A 10,961-nucleotide genomic window follows, 5' to 3' on the forward strand; every position below is an offset into this window, starting at 1 on the left:
AAGCAATAATAAAATGAGAGTGAGTACGTAGACCTGCTTACAGCATGCATGTTTCTGTGTGTGCATGGGAGAGAGAGGGTGATACCATTTCCTCCTGGACTTCGCTGACATGGACCAATAGATCTTTATTACCAACCTACACAGTGTCCCGCAACGGTTTGGTCAATCCGTGACGACGACCACACAGCAGTTATTAGCCTCAATCCGGTAAGATGGCAGATTTTACAAGGTCGTCCCAGCCTTTGGTAGTCCGCAGACCATCGATGACGACAAGGCAGTCTTGCATTCCTGCAGAAACTCCACGGCTCCTTTCAATCAACTCTTCTTCCTTCACCTCGCATAACCGATCATTAAATGAGATATGACCAACGAAGCATCGAACAATTCCTCCAAATCACAATGAAGGAACCCAGACAGAGCCACAGCAAGCGCGGAGAGAATTCCACCAGCCTGACGGAACACCATTGTGGGCCAAAGGGACGCCATATCCAACTCTTGATCTCATGCTGTCGCATACTTCCACGATTCTGATCCACCATGATGCTAAGGTACGAGTTTTTTACAACACTTGATTTCCTCGGACCGTCACCGTACACGGAGATCACACCACCACGCTTTATTTTCCCAATAAGTATGTCAATATAACTGTCACTCTGCCCAGCGGTTATCTGCATCAGGTAAGAAACATACTATGTAGTTAACTTGTCAAATTGAAATGCCTGCGGGTAAGTTTTTTCTGTAGGGACTACAGCAGATTACTTCCTTGAGTTGGTTATTTAAAAGCTTGAAGATTTAGACAAGTTTTTAAACCTGAAGTGCATATGCATGGACTTAAAGATTTAGACAAGTTTTAAAACCGGAAGTGCATATGCATGGACTTATCGTGAAATCTACTTTAAGTTATAATATGTTCTATCTTACTATTACTAATTGTAGGCCCTAGTAGAATCTCCCATATTAAGTATTACCAGACGCGCTATAAAAAAAAAGACTAATTCTTGAAATTCTAACAATAATCAGAAATATCTGCCCTTTAATTTGGCATACTCAAATTATCATTGTCAATAATAGCCATGGGATCTATTCTGCTTCATTTATAAAAAAAAAATACCTGCCACCGCTGCTATTATGTAAAATACATAAAGTAACCTCCTAATTTTGCATGTAAATTACCCATCTCTGCTATTACGAAAGATAATTCAAAATAACCCTCTAAATTTACACACACACACACACACACACAATATATATATATATATATATATATATATATATATATATAGACACACACACACACATCTGCCATAATGAAAGATAATAAGATATTTCCTAACTTTTTGTCTAAATTAGCCACGTCTATCATTATAAAAAATAATTTTAAAATAACCCCTAATATTTCTTACAAATTAACCATTTCTACTCTTATGAAACATAATAAAAAGTAATACCAAGTTTGCATTCAAAATAATCCACCACAACCTTTATAAAATAAACAAAAATAACTCTCAAATAAACATGAAAAATACTAATATAAGCTACCACGAAGAAAAATCAAAACCCATAAAGTAGTATTTTTTTTCTAAATCACGCAATTCTATAGCTGTTATGTTAAAAGTAAACATACTGCTATGTTCCACTATATAGACCAAGTAGACCTGTATACATGAGGATAAATATTTATCCAATAGCTTTCCAACCATGGAAAAGTATTCCCTAACAAACCAGATAGCTAGCATTACTACCCCCACCATAGATATCACTTCAAGCTCTACCATTGATCTTAAGCGACATGGTGTAGGTATTAAATGGTTGTTTATACCATTGTAGTACTTAAAAGTGCATTCTATGACATAAAATCCTTATTTTCAAAACGAACAAAAGAAGAGTTAATAAAAGATACAATAAGCACGAGAGTTTCAACTTAAATTGAAGATTAAGAAAATTGTAGCAATCAATGAGATTAAAATTGAAAAAATGTAGAGTCATGGCATCATAAGATATAGGCTACAACAAGAGTCACCACAGTTTAAGTTAAAATTCAACTAAAAGCATATGGAAGATACACAGATGTGACATGCAAAGAAAAAAGACTATGGATGTGGATGCAAAAAATATATAATAATTGATAATTTTATCATAATTGGATAGAGACTACAAAGTATCTATTATGTCTATTGTGTTAGAAAACAAACCAAAAGAAATTCTACAATTCAATATAAGTAATTTTTATTAGTTAGTGGTGTTAAACAGTAACTAATATTTAGGTCTCCTAAGATTTAAAATCCTTATTTTTAAATATTAAAAAGAGGGTTAGTAAAAGATAAAATAAACCCAAGAGTTTCAACTTAATTTTAGGAGAAAAATTATGTAGCAATCAATAAATATGACTAAAATTTAAAAATCAAAATTTGTATTCATGACGCCATAAATATGGGAAACCAAGGAGCCACCCTAGTTTAAGCTAAAGTTGCAAGTAAATGCATATTGAAGACACACAAAGGTGCCATATAGAGGATAAAACTGTGAATATGGATGAAAAAACATATAGATCAGTAATGCTAAGTTTATCACAATTCACAACCGGATAGAGATTACACAGTATCCATTATGCCTACTGTGTTATAAAAACGATCGAAGAGAAAAAAAAATGTGCATTTAGCATAGGTAATTTTCTCATTAGTTAGAGGTATTAATCAATACTCCCTCTGTCCCTAAATATTAGTCGCCACGATTTGTGTGCCGATAAATTTGACTAGATTTGTATAAAATGTTAGCAACATCTGTATCTCCAAATAAGTTTATTATAAAAATAAATTCAACGATCTATCTAATGATGTTAATTATGTACGATAAATATTAATATTTTTTATATATATTTAGTCAAAGTTACTTCTCGAGAAGCGAAAAGCACAGTTAAAAAGGGACGGAGGGAGTAAGTAATAATGCTTATGCTTTTTAAGATTCTAGCACATGCGAGAGCATGGTTGATGGACTAGTACATCTAATAAATGTGGGTAGTAGGGTCATTTTTCCTCTATAATAATGTGTCAAAAATTCTAGGACACGTAATTAGTATATATAGTACTAACTAATAGTAATAGTAGATAGTAGTAATAGTTAAGCACATTTTGATGGACATCTTTATATGGAAAAGGTCAGAAGTATCTATACTACGGAAGGAACGTACTTGTACCGAGCAACAAATAAGCCATGCAAGTAATGCAGTTATTGTTTATTTTGTTCCGACTGGAGACTTACCACCTTTCTATAAAATGCACAAATAGATGGGCATCCTTCAGAGAACCGTCCGACCTCTGACACTAGGTACGGCTCCCTCGTGCACAAGATCGCATGCCGCAAGTTTTGCGTTGACACGACTATCCGGCCGGCTTCCATTCTTATTGTCTGGCAGGTACATTCTGATGGTGTTCCACTCTACCAAATCGGATAGATCTTCCAGAACAACCAGGTACCTTTGCTCCATGGTCACTTGTTGTTTGAACTCAGTGCTGGTGAGACTATTAGTTGCTTCATGAGAGGAGCCTACGAACAGGAGTTGAGTTACCAACGTGTTGAGGAACACTTGAAGGTTAAAAGGACGGGTAATCTTGACCCAGGCGCGGCGCTCGAACGATCGCCAGATTTCTGAGTCGTGGTAAGCCATGTGGATATGGTCGGATGCATAACGATCATCAGCTCCCCATAGCCAGATCACTTCAAGGTCATCGCCTTCTACTTGGGAGGTGATCAAATTTGTGAGGCTATCCACTTGGCGTAATCTGTGAGTCTCATGCCTCCACACTTGGCGTAGGACCTCGAATGCTGTTATTGATAATATGTTGGCCATGGTCGACGGCGTCGTGACGGCCACCTTGCTGGAGTCCAAGCCGGAGCTCGAACCGGAGTCGTCGCTGTTGAAGAGGTTGTAGCGTGCATTGCGTTGGCTGACATCATGGACCCTAGCCTTCAGCAGCTTCATCTCGGCGGCAGCCTCGTCAAGGTGCCGTGGCGGCGCCAAGCGCCGCGGCACTGCCCAGGATGGCACCAGGCGCCACAAGCATGAACACAGCGACTTGTCCTTGTCGAGGTGGGCGACGAACTCGATCGACCCAGTCTTCTACGTCAAAGGCCAGGTCACGGAGCTGCCGCACCCAGGCCCTTACCACCTCATTCTTCTTGGCGCGCTCCTTGTTGGCGACCTTGAGGAAGGACTGCATCATCTGGAACTCGCCGGTGATGAACTCTAGGTCCTGCTGCACTCCTTCCTTGAGCTTCTCCTCTTCCTCTATCGCCCACTGGATCTGACTCAGTGCCCCCTCCACCACCGTCTTGGTCAGCCCAAGTGCCAATTCGGACATGATGGACTTGTCTACACCAGAACAAAAATAAGCAGTCGTTCATTCTTGAGGTCATGAATGGATCCAAGAAATTTATTTATATTCCAATTGTAGTGCAAGTAATCCATTATATATTTGTTGTTATGTGGTTGAGATAGCCATATGAACAAGAATTTGCACTAACAATATTTACGAGAATTCTATATTATGAATTTTCCCCTGACCTAACTTACATTGATATTTACAAGAACTGTGTACTATGAATACAAGTATTTATGAGAATTTTGGACTATGGTTGACGATTAAAAATAATAAGAATGATCGAAATTACCATAACATCAGTATAAAGTTACATCATATTTAAGAGAATTCTCTTTACGCCAATACTAACAATATTTACAAGAATTTTCACTAATAATATTTACGAGAATTCTATATTGTTAATTTTCCTCAAACATAATTTACATTGGTATTTTCGAGAAATGGGTACTATGAATATAAGTATTTACGATAATTTTGGACTATGGTCGACAATAAAAACTAATAAGAATTATCAAAATTACCATAATGAAGATAGGGAGCTACCACATTTTAGGATAATGGTATTCTAATGCTACTCAAATGAAGAGTCCAATAGGTTGGTAAGTAATTACAATAATTTGAATGGCTCAAATCAATAATTTAGTTAGGGCGTAACCAAAATTTCTCCTCAAATGACTTATTACAATATATGTCCTTTATATATGAATTACTATAATCCATTCTGACTAGACCACCTTTGTGAAACCAAGAACATTGAGATACAAGCATTTTTTAATGAACTACTATGTGTCCTTTATGTCTGGTTTCTGATGAATTTGCATTTATTAGTTTTTAAAGGGAGAAATCCATTTTGTATCCAATCAACTGTGGTCCAACTATGGGTTTGGCCTCTCCGTGCCATGTGTCTTCGCAGACGTGGACCCTGCACCGTGATCCCGCACCCTGCCGGTGCGGAATTAAATTGCATGGACCCGAGGGAGTTGCGGACCCAGGATTTGAACCTAGGGTATACCTAGCAAAAATATCTTGCAATCAATATGGTGTATAATCTAAGATATAATCTAAATTTAGCGGATACCAAACGCAATCGAGCACCAGTCGAGAGGAGATATGGCCCCGTTTGCTTGGCTGATAAGCCATGGCTGAAAGTACTGTTGGTTGATTTGTTGTGAGAGAAAAACACTGTTCCGGCTAAAAAAACAAGCTGAAAAGTACGGATTATAAGACAAGCAAACATGACCTAGTTTGGGGACTAAAATACTTAAGAATGTTAGACTTTTATTTTGGACTTTCTAAATCTAACTAGTAATAAAAATTTTGGTTAAAATCTAGGGCAGTCCTCAGACTACCTGAAATTTGGCCGGGTCTGCCCATGCACGGGTCCAAATCTCTCACATGGACTCCTACCCTTGATGAATGACACGTGTCCCTAAAGTTAATTACATGGTTGATCTGCTGATCTAAATAAGGTAACGCTTTGTGGGACCATATTTGTGCATGTAATTGATTGATTTGTTGACCACATGATTTGTTTAAGATGTCACGTGTCGTTCATCAAGGGTAGGGGTCCATGATAGAGATTCGGACCCTGGGTCGTTGCCCTGCCGTCTCAGGCCCCGTTCGCTGGTCTGAAACTTGGCTGAAACTGACTGAAAAATACTGTTCCGGCTGAATTGTTGTGAGAGAAAAACACTGTTCCGGCTGAAAAAAGAAGCCGAACAAGCCATCTTGAAGACAAACGAACGGGGCCTCAGTCCCTTGCTGTCGCTTCAGGTGTGGTGGACGAGAGTAGGATTTTTTTCTTCGGTCGTGAAAGGAAACGACGAAATTAGAGGGTGAAATTAGGGGCGATGGGATCATGGAATTAGCCGACATCTCATAGATTTCAAGCCGAGCTGAGAAGCATGCAAGCCACGTGGCAGGGATAGACGCTCGCCAGGCTGCTCTAGATTGGGACCGGCCACAGAATAATTAATTTATTTTGTAGCCAGCTATAGATAAATAGTTCCATATATAGAGAGACTGTAGAATAACTTGTTCTATGGTCACCTTAATTTACGATAATGTTTATACTGATTTACGATAATGTGAATATATTCTCACTAAATATTAGAGTGAATAAATTTACACACCTATGGACCTTAATCTCACTTTTATAGGCTATGGTATGTACTATGTAGTACCTTGATCTGGTGGTAAAGAAACAAATTAAATATAAAATGAAAAGGAATGTATAGATCCTAATAATATCATAGCTCGAGCAAGAGATTCGATCAAAAGTGCTCCTGAAAGGTGACAAGCTAGCAGGCAGGGAATGAGCACTAGCTTACCTTCAAATACAGTGGCTAGCAGCAGGATTCAAAGGTGCGCCTGAAAGGGCTGGGGAAAGAAGCACGCAGGGCGAGTTGAGTTGGATCATATCTGCAGCTGCTTGCAGGGAGCCCTTTCTTATAGTCGAGAAAACAAGGATGCGTCGCAGGGAATCAGCATTAGTTCAGAGAAGGCACGGCACCTCCGCGCTGATAGCTACATATGTACTACAACTGTACAAGATGCGCTGCGCCTGCGAGCCAGTGTGAACGGCAAGGACGGGCGATGGGCGGCATGCATGAGGGGGCCCGTGAAATTAAAGGGGTGGGAGAAGCTGGCAGTGAAGTGAGCGACACAAGCTGACGACCACCACCGTACGTACCACTGCAAGCAAAGCAAGCAGCCATCCACGATCGGACACGAGCCTACGGCGGGCCGGGAGCTGTCCTGTACGTACGTACAGGGACAGGGTGCTGGTGCGCGATCCCCATCTAGACTGGGTGTCGTATTTGGTATTTGAAAAAAAGTCAGGATTAGATGTCGTATTTGTGTCTAATCGTTTCGTTCCGTTGAACGCTGCCTTGTTTGTTCTGCGCCATTAAGTCTGCATGCAGCTACATAGATAATAAAGACTTGAACCTAAAATTTGTTCTAAGCTAAGCAAGTAAGCAAGATGTTTCTGTTTGAACTCACCAAGTTTTAGAGCCGACCATGGAGGCAGTGGCCAGCGATCCAGAGGAGTTGCGTTGTTGGGTAGCTGAGATCCAGAGTGCACACGCCGGCTAAAACAAAAAGAGCAGTCCCTTGTTCCTATATCCAAGCATCCTCTATCTATTCCTCAACTTATTGGTATCCACTAATTGGACAAGACAGGACACTCATTGGAATCTTCCGGTACATGTGAGAGCAAGTGCAATAATTGGTTTATTGCTATGTAAATATTGATATGGAGGAGAAAGTAGAAGATCGAGAAGATGTTGGCTTTCATGCAAGTAACAAGCAGGACACGAAAGCCTATACAGTGATGGGGCCAAATATCAAGTGAATATATGAGGAGGATTAGAAAATAGAATGTGGAGCATGGATAAAAGTAATAATAAAAAAAGTATTTATAGACAAATACTTGGGGCCCTTGCAACTTCACTTATAGCGAGACACATGGCTATATTAGTGGATTTGCTTTGCATGATTGATGAAGAGGCAGGCGTCTCTTCTCGGGCATTTCACTGAGTGAGGAAGCAAATGTGCGGTCCCAGTGACTGGTGAGTGGGGGCCAACGACTTGACTCAGATGCCGCGCGGGTCAAGGTCTCCTCGGACCACTGCAGGCGCAGCGGACGTTCTTGGTGGGTTCCATGGATGCCTCCATTATTGTCCTCTACTGCAGGCGCAATATGCAGCCCGTGATGGCTTGGGGACAGGCAGCAATGGCGAAACTCAGTGACTGATCGAAGTGGGGACGGGGTCACGGGTTACGTGCAGCTAAGGCTGTTGGTACCTATGGTAGTCATCTTGTTGATAGATTAGAGGCACCAGTATTGTTGTATTGTTCGTTTTGTTTATGGTAGTCATCTTCAGCGATCAGCAGAGTTAGAACTTTTTCTCGCTTTTGCCAGACTCTTGCGTTGTATACTCCTTTTTTCTATTGTTGGGGGCAGGGTCGAACCCATGCCACCCCGGTACGGCCCTTTGCCGGGTTCTCGCGCCCCAGGGCGCTCGGCGTGTATGGTCATTTCGCCGTTGCGAAACGACGTTACCATTTGTGCTATGGCGAATTAGGGCCAGGCCGGCGGCAGGAGAAGCAGGCCCTTTCATTTGGCCTGGGCGAAAGGACACTGTCGCTTGTGATGTTATTGGCAGAAAGCAGTGGCGTGAACCAGGCGTCATCATTTCTTTTCTTTTCTTTTCTTTTTTACCTGGACTCCTAGTATATAAGTTGTAGTATCTATACTCTACAGAACACACTCACATCACCACACACACTTCTATAAGCTACAACATATACACCTCAAACGTCCTTCTGAAAATCATCGAAGCCACACAAGCCTCGTAGACAACGGGCACATCGTAGTCCCATTATAGCACCACGCAAGTGTCCAAAACCTACGATTATTTTTTTTTGGGAATAATTCCCCACAGTGAAAAATCACTCAGCCGAGCCGGGCTCAAACTCAGCACCGGTGGCATCCACACCGTCAGAGCTTGTCACCTTTCAGGAGACGGCCGCATCACTTTGAAAAGCAATCAGGAGACGGCCGCACAAAGCCGCTGGCATTTCGCAACAGCCAAATGGAGGGGCGTGGCCGAACAGGAAGAGTCTGTTCTAACCTTTGTTGCCTCAGGTAGTCTTGTGTGCAGATTCCACCACAGCGAAGGGTCGCCACGCCCATTGACGATGGTTGCTCTTCGCCCAGGCCCCCAGGTGCTGAAGGGAGTGGGGACCAGGCGGGGCTAGCTGGGCGGTGGCCACTCAGGGAGGCGTTATCCGACATTGACGCCGATACCCACGCGGGGCTGGAATATGCCAGGAATTTGTAGTTGTTGTAAGGGCATGTTAGTCCATGAAAAACTCACGGGCGTGTATAAATAGTGCTCCCTCTAGGGGATTGTAAAGAGAGGATAATTGGAATGAAACCCTAGATCCTCTGGTTATTGTCGTTGAACGTTTCGTTCCTGGTGTTCCAAGGCTAAGGCCTAGAACAACATCTACCAAATTAAAGGACCAGCGTACATCACAGAAACAGTCAAGGAGGGACTGGAATATGGATCCCCTGAACGAACTTGGTCAGGAAGTCTAAGCGACATGTCTATCTCAAAGAGGCTAGAGCTAGACCTACCGACGGAATACAGTATCGAACCTACAGAAGTACTCAGTTAAACTTATCTGTTACATAACGGGCCTAAAGAGCACCATGGTCACATCATCCCTATGAGCTCCAATGCCATGTAGAAAATGAGGATGCTAATGATTCTTCCTCGTCCTCATTAGACTTGACACAGAGACCTGATGTCGAGGGAAATAACAAGAAAAAAATTACATAATTCGAATAATAATGGAGACAAATGTGAAAGAAATAAAAAGAAAATGTGAGACAAAAGCGGTAAAGAATGCAGGAATTCATTTCCTCCTACTAGGAGAGCTTTTGGAGGCCCCCGCGTCGCTCTCCCTCCAGGGCGACCGGGCGGCACCACTCCGCCGCCACTACAGGGCCCTCCCCCCGCGCCTCGTCGGCCCGGCCACCACCGGAGCTAGACACCGGAGGTCCGGCGAACGACAAGGACGGCGGCGGCTTGGCTCTCTGCCTCCCTCCCCCTCTCCCGTGAAGCCTCTGCACATGGTGGATCCGGTGCCATTCCAGGGGTGCCAGCCGGCAGCGCTTCCAACGCCGGTGTGGGCGGATCCGGCTTCCCCATGCCCGGATCTATCGTCCCCATCCTATGCAGGCAACCCCTCCCCCTCCCTCTCCTCCTCTACCTCTTCCTGCTCTTCTCCACCGGCTCCGGCGACTTTGGGGCGGCGGGCGGGCGGGTCAGGCCCGGATCTGCAGTCTTCGCTCCGTCCTGCGCGTCCCCTGCCTCTTCTTCCTCTTCCCTACCGACTCCAGCGACCTCGGGCAGCAGTGACGTCAGCAGGGGGCGGGCGTTTGCGCGTCCCCGCTTGCGGGATGGCCTGTCTCACCTATCCGCCTGGGCGTCGCTGCCATCAGTTGTGCGCAGCGGCTGCGGCACGGGGAGGCGCCCCCCTACTCAGAGGCGTCCACAGCCTATTCCTCAGTGGGCTTCAGCGTAGTGTCGACGGTGTGCGCCAATCCGAGCGATGAATCGGCGTTCCACGACGAGATGAGGCGTGCGGCGGGGGTGTCACTGCTGATGCGGCACTAGCTGGTTGTGGCGGTGGCCGGACCTGCCATCCTCGTGTGGCGGCAGCCGGCTCTTCTACCTCGGTCATGGTCCGCCGTCCCCATGTGGCGTTGGCCGGCATAACTACACCAGCGTCACGTCACCTGAGACCTCCCTGCTCCGACACTTGCCGGTGCGCGCCTACCACCATCGCGGGCGAGTCCGACAATGGCTCCGTACGGTGTGGTGGCGACCGGCACCCACCATGCTTGCCGGTGCGCGCCTCCCACCGTTGCGGGCGAATCCGGAAACGGCTCCATGAGGTGTGGAGGCGACCGGCACCCTCCTCCGTCAGGCACGGGCACCTGCCGGTGCGCGCCTCCCACCGTCGCGGACGAGTCCGACAACGGCTCCGTGCGGTGTGGCGGCAGCC

General features: G+C 44.4%; 1 pseudogene; it reads right to left on the reverse strand.

Annotated features, from left to right (window-relative positions):
• Nucleotides 1–524: 524 nt before the first annotated feature.
• LOC136482749 (disease resistance protein Pik-2-like) lies at nt 525–6,861 on the reverse strand (annotated as a pseudogene).
• Nucleotides 6,862–10,961: the final 4,100 nt, after the last annotated feature.

The sequence above is a fragment of the Miscanthus floridulus genome, chromosome 9, assembly GCF_019320115.1.
Source record: "Miscanthus floridulus cultivar M001 chromosome 9, ASM1932011v1, whole genome shotgun sequence".
In the NCBI taxonomy this organism is placed as follows: Eukaryota; Viridiplantae; Streptophyta; class Magnoliopsida; order Poales; family Poaceae; genus Miscanthus; species Miscanthus floridulus.